Below are 10,954 nucleotides of genomic sequence, written 5' to 3' on the forward strand. Positions count from 1 at the left end.
ATAACATTCGCAAACATCTATTTCTATATCCATCTTCTTAATCTATTCATATGTGATTGTGGTTAGTCAGATTCTGAGTATTGTGGTTTGTTCCACTTTCTGAGTAGAGCTTAATTTACTTATATATGAACTGAATTTGCATCAGGGTACTTCCTCTTGTAGCCATTTTGGAATCGTTCATAGATTTGTCACAGGTAGATGGAGTTGGAAATATAGTTTTTGTAGCTATACCTCTTGTAAACCTTCACGAGACTATAAATCGTCCACTAGGGACACATTGGGGTTCAAAGGCCTGTTATTCATGCTAAGAGTAACCGTATCCTCGGCGACACGGAGTTGTATGTATGTTCTAGAATTATTTTGTTTGATTTGCTCGACGACTAGCAAAGTCTAAGTGTGGGGGAATTTGATAGGTGTCTAAAACACCTTAATATTTATCTATTGTTTATGCTTTCTTTGCTAAGTTTTCTTGTAAATTATGTATCTTATGTTTGCTTTTGAGTGTTTAGGTACTTTGGAGTCATTTGGAACAAAAGAAGAAGAAACAGAGCAAAAGTGTCATTTCATGCGCAACTGCTGTTAGAGACAAATTATTTCTCATTATTTGCTTCTATTTCTTCATTTCTGTCTGAAAAGCATGTCCGCTTTAGTGATGCAAATATCTGTCTGAAAAGCACGACTGTTTTAGTGATGAAGAGAAATTGAAGAGAAGAAGTGGGTCTGAGATGTAAGAGGCGGCTGTTGTTGGTGGAAGATTTCAAAGAAAGGCGAAAGCGTCGGTTCGTATGCAAGCATGATGGGGAGCTCGAAGATTACGAAACAACCTGCTGAGTTGTGTTTATTGGCTGTCACTATTGGTGGCTTGAATCTGATTGTTGGGTGCCTACATTCTGGGGTTCTCAGAGCTGGGGTGGTTAAATCCAGTTTCAATTCATACAGAAGATCTAAATTACAGAGAAAAATCATTTTTCTCATCATTGGCTCTTCTTTCTTCACACTACCTGAAATCAAGAGAAAAGCTATGGCGGCTGTTGTCTGCTGTAGAGAAATCGAGAGAAGAAGATGAGGGATTGAAGAACTGAATAGCTCATGGAGATAATGTCTGCAGATTGTAAGTTAAGGGGGTTTCTGAGATTTTGGAATCAAAGCAGATGAGAAGAAAAAAGGGATCTCGGCTACTGTTTCTGATTCGAGGATGAATGAAGCTTCTGCAAATGAAGATCGAAGAGATAAATGAAGTACTGGTTAATTGGTAGAAGATTACAAATTGGGTTTTAGATGAATTAGAGCAGAGAAGGAACTGGAGGTGAAATCAGGGTTTTGAAATGGAAGAATGGTTTTACTGAGCTAGTGGTGCTGTTGAATCTTTGCAGTAGGAGCTACTGTTGCTGCAATGGCTTGATACTGAGAATGAAGGGAATGTGGTTTGATGGCAGTTGCTATCAGCTAATGGATGTGTCGCTGAAATGGGATTAAATGAGTCTTGGTTGTTGTTGGATTAGAAGCTGGGTTATCTTGAATCTGGTTTTTATCTCAATTCAGGGAAGACAAGGAATTGTTATTCATGATGATGCAGAACTGAAGATTTTGGTGGTGCTAATGATTGTGATAGTTGAGTTGCAGTTCAATCATAGATGTATGTCTAGGTTTACAGGGAAGCTGATATGAAATTATTATTATGGTTGTATCTACTGGTGGTTCGAATTGGAGGAGAATGAGTCAAGTTCTGAGCTCAATATCAGCTGAAATATGATGCTGCTTTTATCGAATCTGTGTGATTGTTTTACAGGGTTTGAGCTGGAGTCGTAATGGAAGAATTGGTGGAATTTGTAAACCAGTTGAATGGAGGAAGGTTTGTGCTGCTGAAATGATGGTTCCTGTTAGTTGTTTTCGAGAAGATTAAGAAGGGTTGGAGAGAGTCTGTGTGAATGAATTAGACAGGCTCAAATACAACATGGAGCTATGGCCTGGAACTGGAAGAAGAAGTGCAATTGTGTGATGCTGTTTATTATGGGGCTGTGAATCTGAGTGTTATTGTGCGTTGATGGCAGTGCAGGGTTTGTGCTTCTGGTGGTGACTGAGATGGGTGCAGCTGAGCTAGTTTGCAGCTGAAATTGCAAGGAAATATGAACTGAAATGCATGAACAGCAAAGGACGCAGTTGCAGCTGGGTGTGTGACGTTGTTGTTGTTAAGGCAGGTGCAGCTACAAGATGGTGAAGATCTGTTGATACACAACTGAGATGAAGTACGGAACTGCAGAATGGGTTGTGGAGCAGTTGCAATGGAAGTGTTGGTTTAAAACAAATTGGTTATAAATATTGAATGAATGAAATGATTACAGGGCTTAATGGGTTGTGTTGCAGATGATGGTTTGCTGTTGGAGTTGATGGTGCTGTGACTGCGAATGATAGAGATGTTGGTGTTATGTGAAGGTTGCGATGGCTGTGACAGTGTGCTGAGATATCTGAGTTGTAGTTGTGAAGAATTGCAGCTGAAAGTGAGCCTGTGGAGGATATTGCACCATCGGAGCAGCACAAGTTCAGGCCATTGCAGGTGCAGGTGATGATAAGACTGCAAGAAGAAGCTACAGGAAGTGAAATTGCAGGTGCTTGAGAAATGCAGCTGAATTGAAGTGCAGGCAGGTCTCTGCCAATGGGTATTGCAGCTGAACCGAAGCTAAAGGAATGATGCTGTGTTGCAGGCAAGGATGGAATGTGTATGAATGAAAGAACAGCTACTGATGGGTTCGATTGCAGGCTGGACTTAGAAGCGGGTGTGTGCAGTGCTCAGGTTACATAGCTGAAGTGCAAGAATGAAGCCCTAAGATGGTGCAGGAATGTACAGTGCAGTGCAAGATGGCTTTGGCAACTAAGTCAGCGGAGTTAGCTTATGACTCGGAACCTGACCTGACTAGTTTGACCGGTCACCTAAGACATATTTTCTGGTCACCTAAGATGGATTCAGGTGACTGTCCCGACCAACTTCCGACTACTTTCTGAGTTTACCGGTGACACTTTTTGGGCAGAATTCTACATGGGTTTTTCCTACATATGGGCTTGATGGACTTCTCTATTGGACTCTTTGAAGACTTGACCTAGTTTTGGAAAGAAAATGATTACAAAAGGAAAAATCTCCGACAACTTTGATATCACGTATTTTACTTGGAGCTTTTGGGTAGACATCCGCAGTTAGGGTTTGCTTTCGTGTTTATCTTTCATCTTCTTTACTTTTATGATATGATGATGAACTCCATAATTATTATGAGTAACTAAAACTATTTTTGATTGAGGGTGATTTGAAAGCCCGAAATATGAACTCATGATTGATGCAATAGCTCGTTTTCTCGCAAGTTTAGTTATTGTTTGATTTCTACCATGCTAATAATGCTTATGGATTGTTCCTTAATTGTTTAAGTTCGAAATTAAATAGTTATATCACAATCTTATTGCTAGTTTAGATTTTCTTCGACCCGTAATTGCCTAGAGAATTAAACACAAGTAACAATATGTGGGTATTGATGATGGGACTTTGTTAAGTACCCATATGTAGAAATTGACATTAGTAGGTGATTCATGCTTTTGAGTTCATCACTAGGAGCAGCCTTATCTCATAAAACGTAAAGCATTTGTTTAAGTCACACCTAGTAAGCGTACCTCTAGGGATCTTGGCAAGTAGAATCCGGTAGTCGAGCGCTTCCGTATCCGGTGAGCTTAGGAGATAATAACGGGATAGTTGAGCGTGCTAATTATCCTAGGGTTGTTAGTAACGAGATAATGCAAAGAACGTAGCTTTATGTCAATTTGATTTATATTCCGTGGCTGAGAATGAACCTTTAATCAATTCCATCTCCTATTTGAATACAACTTTACAATTTCCAGAATTTCTATAACAAAATCATCTTGCTAAGAGTAATTTCATAACAACTTTTACTTCATACCTCCCTTGGGACGAATCTGCTTTCATTATATTACTTGCTAGTGTAAAGAAAAGCAGAAAAATATTATTTGCGAGTTGACACCTCGTCAACATATTGTGATTTTTCACATATGAGTTTCATTCAGAACACCTTATGATCCTTTGATAAAGCCTACCAACATGGGATAGAACTTAATCCCGCTAAATCAAAAAGCCACACAAACCATAAGGGTCACATCATATGAGATCGAACATTAAGTTTGATGAAAACCGAAATCAGATATCCTATAAACTGAATACACATAACAAAAATATAAGCATTCATTCACAGGATATGTAATCGGTAACTATCACAATAAAAATTATAAAATAATAATTTTATTCATAAATATAGATATTTTTATTCAAAATAGACCTTATACAATAATTGAAATAAATCAAAACATTGATGTATATTTTTCTGGATTAAGTATTACACCATATAACTTAATCCCTAGTGGTGCTCTGATTGTTCACTGAGGTTTCTTCAGTGTTCAAACTGTTGAAGCATGTCTCGAGAGACTTGTCAGCCACACCTCTTGTTTTTCAAGTTTTTCAACTTGTACTTTCATGTCTGCAAGATCAGCTTTTGTTTCTTCAATCCTATCCTTGAGCCAATCTTGATTTTGAACCGTTATTATAAGATTGGTGCTTAGTTTTTAAAACCTTGGATATAATTAAGCATACTATCAGAAGGTATCCACTTGGTTTTTGTTGGATCTTGAAGGTTGTAAGCCAACAAACATGACTCATCTTGAGATCCGGTAGAACTATCAGATTCATAATCAGACATGATTTTTGATATGATCTTCTTCTTCCTTTCTGTATTGATTCCTTGAAAATCCTTAACCCTTTGAGCTTCCTCGTTATTTACCTTTGTAATATTGCAAGTTATTGGAGGCAATCTCGAGGATTTAAATAATAATTAATCAGGGTTTCACAATACAAGCAAGATAAAGTTTTTCTTAAGAATAGACAATTTTCAGACCAAAAATACAAAGGAATTTCCGAAAATATATTAAGAATATATTTTGTTTCATGTGTCCGAAATTCTAAAGCTAGAAGGTTTATTAAAATTTTCAAATAAAACCTAATTATGGAAGATCATGATAAACATGGACAATATTTTTTAAGACAAGATGGATTCCCAGCTTATCCAAAAATTGTCACAGATTTTTTGATACAAACACAAAACATGTGCTCTCGTTTTATGTGCTTCCTCATCCCAAAATTATGAGCATGAATTTGGATGAGAGTGCACAGACTTCACACAACTAGGTTGTATCGGAGTAAGCTTTATCGTGCTTACAACGATTATCAGAAACATAGTTCATGTTTCTCTTTGGAAGTTTCTGCCTAAAGTATTTTCTCCTAAGAAGATGATATTTTCTTGATCTAAAGGTATGATCATGAGAACAAACTGTACTGATGTGAGAATTTTCAGAGATGGATAGATCTCTCTTAATTCTATCAATGAGATTTTCATAAGATTTTCTCATTCTAAGGATTTCCTTATTAAGCACATCAGCTTGATCATTGGAAATTTTCTTTGATTATTTCTGTTAGAGCATTTCTCGGTCGAACTCGCATGCATTACTATCTCAAGCATGTTTGTCAATGTTAGTGATCAAAACTATAAGTCTTGATTTCTAGTCTATTATAGATAAGGTCTCGAACTAGGATAGAAAGTGTAGTTGAGCTCAAGAACTCCATGGAAATCATCATACAAGACGAAGGACTACTCAAGGAACTGGTGGATCTTCATCGACTAAAAGGTATGTGGATACTTGAACTTATATATAACTCAAAAGTCTATTTATCTCGTATCTTAAGACAAAAGTCGTTTTGCTATATAGACTTAGATTATACACATTTGGTATTTCGAGCCGAGTTTATCTCGCTTATCTATTTCTCGAAATATATGTTGGTAAGCTTTTTCTTTAGCCAAGTTCATCTTTACCTAGTGACGAAAGTCATGTTATGATTCAATCACTTTGAAAATTGCTCTGACGAAAAATGGTTTGTGAATAACAACTATATAACGTCCTCTGAGAATGCTTCAATGATTGAAATGAGAGTTCAGATTATATAACCATTGGAGGATATAAGCATTGTTGTGGAAACACATATATGTACAAGTCCTTATTCCTTGAACCGAAGTTTGCGAACTTTGTTGATCAAGTGAACCGGAGTAGTGCGTGAGCTAAGTCCGTGAACCCAGTCCGCGAACTGAAGAAGTTCTCAAACCCGAGAATTTCTGTTGGAGTTTGTAAAATCCATCCGGGAACTTAAGTCCGCGAACTTGAGTAGGTTATATCTAAAAACGATGTTTGTGAACTTATTCATATTAACTAAGGAATGCAATTGCAAACCGTGGCTATATAGTTCATGAACCGATTCAAGTGAATCAAATCGTTTTTGCTTCAATTGTGTCTTGTGTAGTACATAAGATTTCCTTGCAATTTAACAACTCTCTAACTAATTTGAGTCATTTGAACTAGTTATAGTGAAGAATAATATGGTTGATATGAAAGTGATCATATGGCTAACCATTTGGTTAACTATTGTTGAACCAACTAATGTACAAGTTTGGGTACGGTTACACAAGCCTAGAAACGTGCATTTCAGTTTTGTATGACAAGCTATGTTTTCTATCTAATGGTTGATAAATATTAGCTTGAATCTAATCAGGTTTTCATCTAACGGAGAATGCTGAATGCTTTGTTACCAAGCTAACATTGATTGCAAACCCTGATTTGAAAGACTATATAAGGGAGAACTCTAGCAACTGGGAAACCTAATCCCCAAACATTCTGTGTGATAATAGTTGTTAGATCATTGCTCGGTGGAACTCGCATGCGTTGGTATCTCAAGCATGTTTGTCAATGTTAGTGATCAAAACTATAAGTCTTGATTTCCAGTCTATTATAGCTAAGTCTCGGACTAGGATAGAAAGTGTAGTTGAGATCAAGAACTTCATGGAGATTCATCATACAAGTAGAAGAACTACTCAAGGAACCGGTGGAACTTCTCGAAAAAAAGGTATGTGAATCCTTGAACTTATCTATTACTCAAAAGTCTATCTACTATATTTCCTACTCTTTCATACAAGAAGTCGTATGCTATGTATATAGACTTTGATTATACACATTTGGTATTTAGAGCCGAGTATACCTTGCCTATCTATATCTCGAAATATGAGTTGGTAAGTTTTATCTTTAACCAAGTTTATCTTTACCATGTGACGAAAGTCATGATATGTTTTAATCATCTTAAAAATTGCTTTGACGAGAAATGGTGTAACAACTACATAACATCCTCTAAGAATGTTTCAATGATTAAAATGAGAGTTTAGATTACATAACCAATGGTGTACATAAGCATTAATGTGGAAACACATTTATGTATAAGTCTTATTCCTTGAACCAAAATTTGCGAACTTTGTTGATCAAGAGAACCGGAAGAATGGCGTGAGCCAAGTCCGCGAACTTCCGAAGTTCTCAAACTCGAGAATTTCTGTTGGAGTTGACAAACTATTTGCGTGAAACTAAGTCCGCGAACTCAGTCCGCGAATCGGCGAAGTTCTCATACCCGAGAAATTCTGCTAGAGTTTGTAAACTCTTCCCGGTAACTTAAGTCCGCGAACCTAGTCTGCGAACTTGAGAAGGTTATATATCTGAAGATAATTTGTGAACTTAAACTTAAAAAGACTAAGGAATGCAGTTTGCAAACCGTTGCTATAAAAGTTCATGAACCGATTCAAGTGAATCAAGTCATCTTGGCTTCAATTGTGTCTTGTGTAGTACATGAGATTTCCTTGCAATTGAACAACTCTCTAACTAGTTTATTTGAAATCATTTGAACTAGTTGTGGTGAAGAAGAACGTGGTTTATATGGAATGCTCATATGGCTAACCATTTGGTTAAATATAGTTGAACCAACAAGTCCATACGTTTGGGTACGGTTAACAAACCTAGAAGCGTGCATTGTCAAGTGTGTGTAACAAGCTAAGTTTTCGATCTAACGGTTGAGAAATATTAGCTTGAATCTATATCAGGTTTCCATCTAACGGTGGATATTGATTGCTTTGTTACCAAGGTAACTTAATTTCAAACCCTGATTTGAAATACTATATAAGGGGAACTTTAGTATCTGTGCAAAACTAATCCCCACACCTCACATGTGATACTAGTTTGCATACTAGAGTCGGTTCTCCTTTAAACTTTGGTTTTCTTCTTCTAAAACCAGGTTAACGACTTAAAGACTTCATTGGGTTTGTGAAGCCAGACCGATACTACTTTTATCGTAGTTGTGTGATCTGATCTTGCATCTTCTATTGTACGAGTACAATCATATTGATTGGCTTGAGATTGATATCTCTGATGGGCAAGATATAAAAAGTAATCACAAACAACTTCGTCTCATTGTTTGTGATTCCGCAACATCTTGTTTCGCTACCATACGATTAAGATTGTTGTGAGGTGATTGATAACTCTAGGTTGTTCTTCGGGAATATAAGACCGGATTATCAATTGGTTCATGTTCACCTTGATTATTATCAAAAGACGGAACAAAACCTTTTAGGGTTTATCTGTGGGGGACAAATTGATCCTTTGATAGACTTGTCTATGTGAGACGGATTTTTTTATTGTTAAGTCTTCGACTTTGGGTCGTAACAACTCTTATTTGTGGGTGAGATCAGCTAAGGGAATCAAGTGCGCAGTATCCTGCTGGGATCATAGGCGTATGGAGTACAACTGTACCTTGGATCAGTGGGAGGTTGATTGGGGTTCAACTACAGTCCAGTCTGAAGTTAGATTGGAGTAGGATAGTGTCTGTAGCGGCTTAATACAGTGTGTGTTCAATCTGGACTAGGTCCCGGGATTTTTCTGTATTTGCGGTTTCCTCGTTAACAAAATTCTGGTATCTGTGTTATTTCTATTTCCGCATTATATTGTTTTATCTTTATAATTGAAATAATACAGGTTGTGCGTTTAGATAATCAATTAGAATAATCCAACCTATGGTTGTTGGTTTTCATTGATTGATCCTTGGATATTGGTCTTTGGTACCATCCAAGTTATTCCTTGTATTTGATAAAGACTCGTTGATTGTTATTAGCTTGAGTAAAGATCAAATCAAGAGAGAGATATTAACTCCTCGATATACTTAATCTAGATTGAGTCTGACTATCTAGTTGATTCTCTAGAAAATTATATTGGAGTTAGTCCATACATATTGCTAAGCGAACTATTGGGTGTTGTTGTTAGACCCCTGCTTTTTCAATTGGTATCAGAGCAGGAAAATACGTTTAAGACCTTACAAGTCTGTTTTTGTAGCGATCTGACTCTATGGATATAGGTGCTATCTCTATTAACGTACCACCAGTCTTTGATGGATCTAATTGCTTATGGTGGAAAATTGCTATGCGAGCTTTTCTTCAAGCGCGTGATTTTCAATCATGGGTATATGTTGTTAATGGCTATGATGCTCCCGTTGTGGCAGTTGGAGATGTAAACGTTCCCAAGAATATTGGTGAATATAGTCCTGCTGAGAAACTTGCTGCAAAGCAAAATTCCGACGGTTTGAATGCCATCATACATGCCATTACCCTAAATCTTCAGCACCATGTGTCAAATTTCACTTGGTCTAAAGATGCTTGGGATATCTTAGAAACCGTATTTGAAGGTAACTCCAGTGAAAAGGAAGCTAGGCTTCAAAATCTTAATTCTAATTGGGAGAACCTTCGTATGGCACATGAATATACATTTGATGAGTTTAATCACAGAGTGTCTGAAATTGTTAATGCATCTTTTGCATTGGGTAAGACTATTCCTGAAAAGGACATTGTGATGAAAATTTTCAGATCGCTGCCAGCTAGATACAAGTCTAACAAGCATGCCATCGTTAAGAGAAATAACCTTGATAATCTTTCCAGAAATACTTTGGCTGGAATTTTAAAGATCTTTGATCATGAGAATACATCCAAAATCGGAAAGGATGTTGCCTTCAAAGCACAAAAGAACACTAAATTACTTGATAAAAGTAAAAGTGTTTATGTCTCTGAGGATGATCAGTCGGAGGGTGATTTTTCAGATGAATATCTTGACAAATCAGTCTCCTTGATCACAAGACAGTTTAGGAATCTTCTATTGAAGAGAAGTAAACGGTTTTCAAGAGACAAACCCAGGTCATCAGATAAACCTCACAATCACGTTCCTCCTAAAAACAGGGATGCTGACGAGTCTAATGACAAGGATATGCCACAGTGCTTTAAGTGTAAAGGTTTTGGTCAAACGAGTGCCCGAATCGTAGAAAATACACTGGAAACAAAGGTCTTGCTGTAACACTTGATGAGATGTCTGAGATCTATGATTCTGATGAAGATAGGAAATCAAGTGTTGGTCTTCTATGTGAAAACATTGACTTTGATAATTGTAGTAATACATATATCAACCTTTATGGTTTCAGTGAAGAATCAATTGACACATCCTTTGGAAACTCTGTCTGTAATGTTTCAGGATCTATTGTGTGTCTAGCTGCTTTCACACCACACATGCCTGAATACTATCCAAGATTGACGTGCTCATTTTGTTCTCAGATAGGTCATGAAATATCAAGATGTTACAAGTACAAACATCAAGTGAGGCACGCCAACAAACTTCAACGAATAGCAAATCGATTGGCAAGGAAGCTTAAAATTGCCCAGAAGACTGCTGAGGTATGTAGGATTTTATCTTCGTCTAAGAAGTTGGTTTCCAAAGACAAATTAAGACCATTAGAGAAGAAGGAATGGTCAAATCGCTTTGATAGACAGAAGTCAGAGGATTCCTCTCAAGAGGAAAATGGTGGAAAAATTGTTGTTCACCACAGCACAAATTAATTGTGTTGATTGGTAAATCTTGTCTCATGTGCCTGATCAAAAGAGATAAGTCTGTGTACCGCTCAGGCTTTAGGAACATTTTTTTCTTAGGTTTGTTTTTCCTGTCTATCAAATAA

This window comes from Papaver somniferum, unplaced genomic scaffold, assembly GCF_003573695.1.
Source record: "Papaver somniferum cultivar HN1 unplaced genomic scaffold, ASM357369v1 unplaced-scaffold_118, whole genome shotgun sequence".
Taxonomy (NCBI): domain Eukaryota; kingdom Viridiplantae; phylum Streptophyta; class Magnoliopsida; order Ranunculales; family Papaveraceae; genus Papaver; species Papaver somniferum.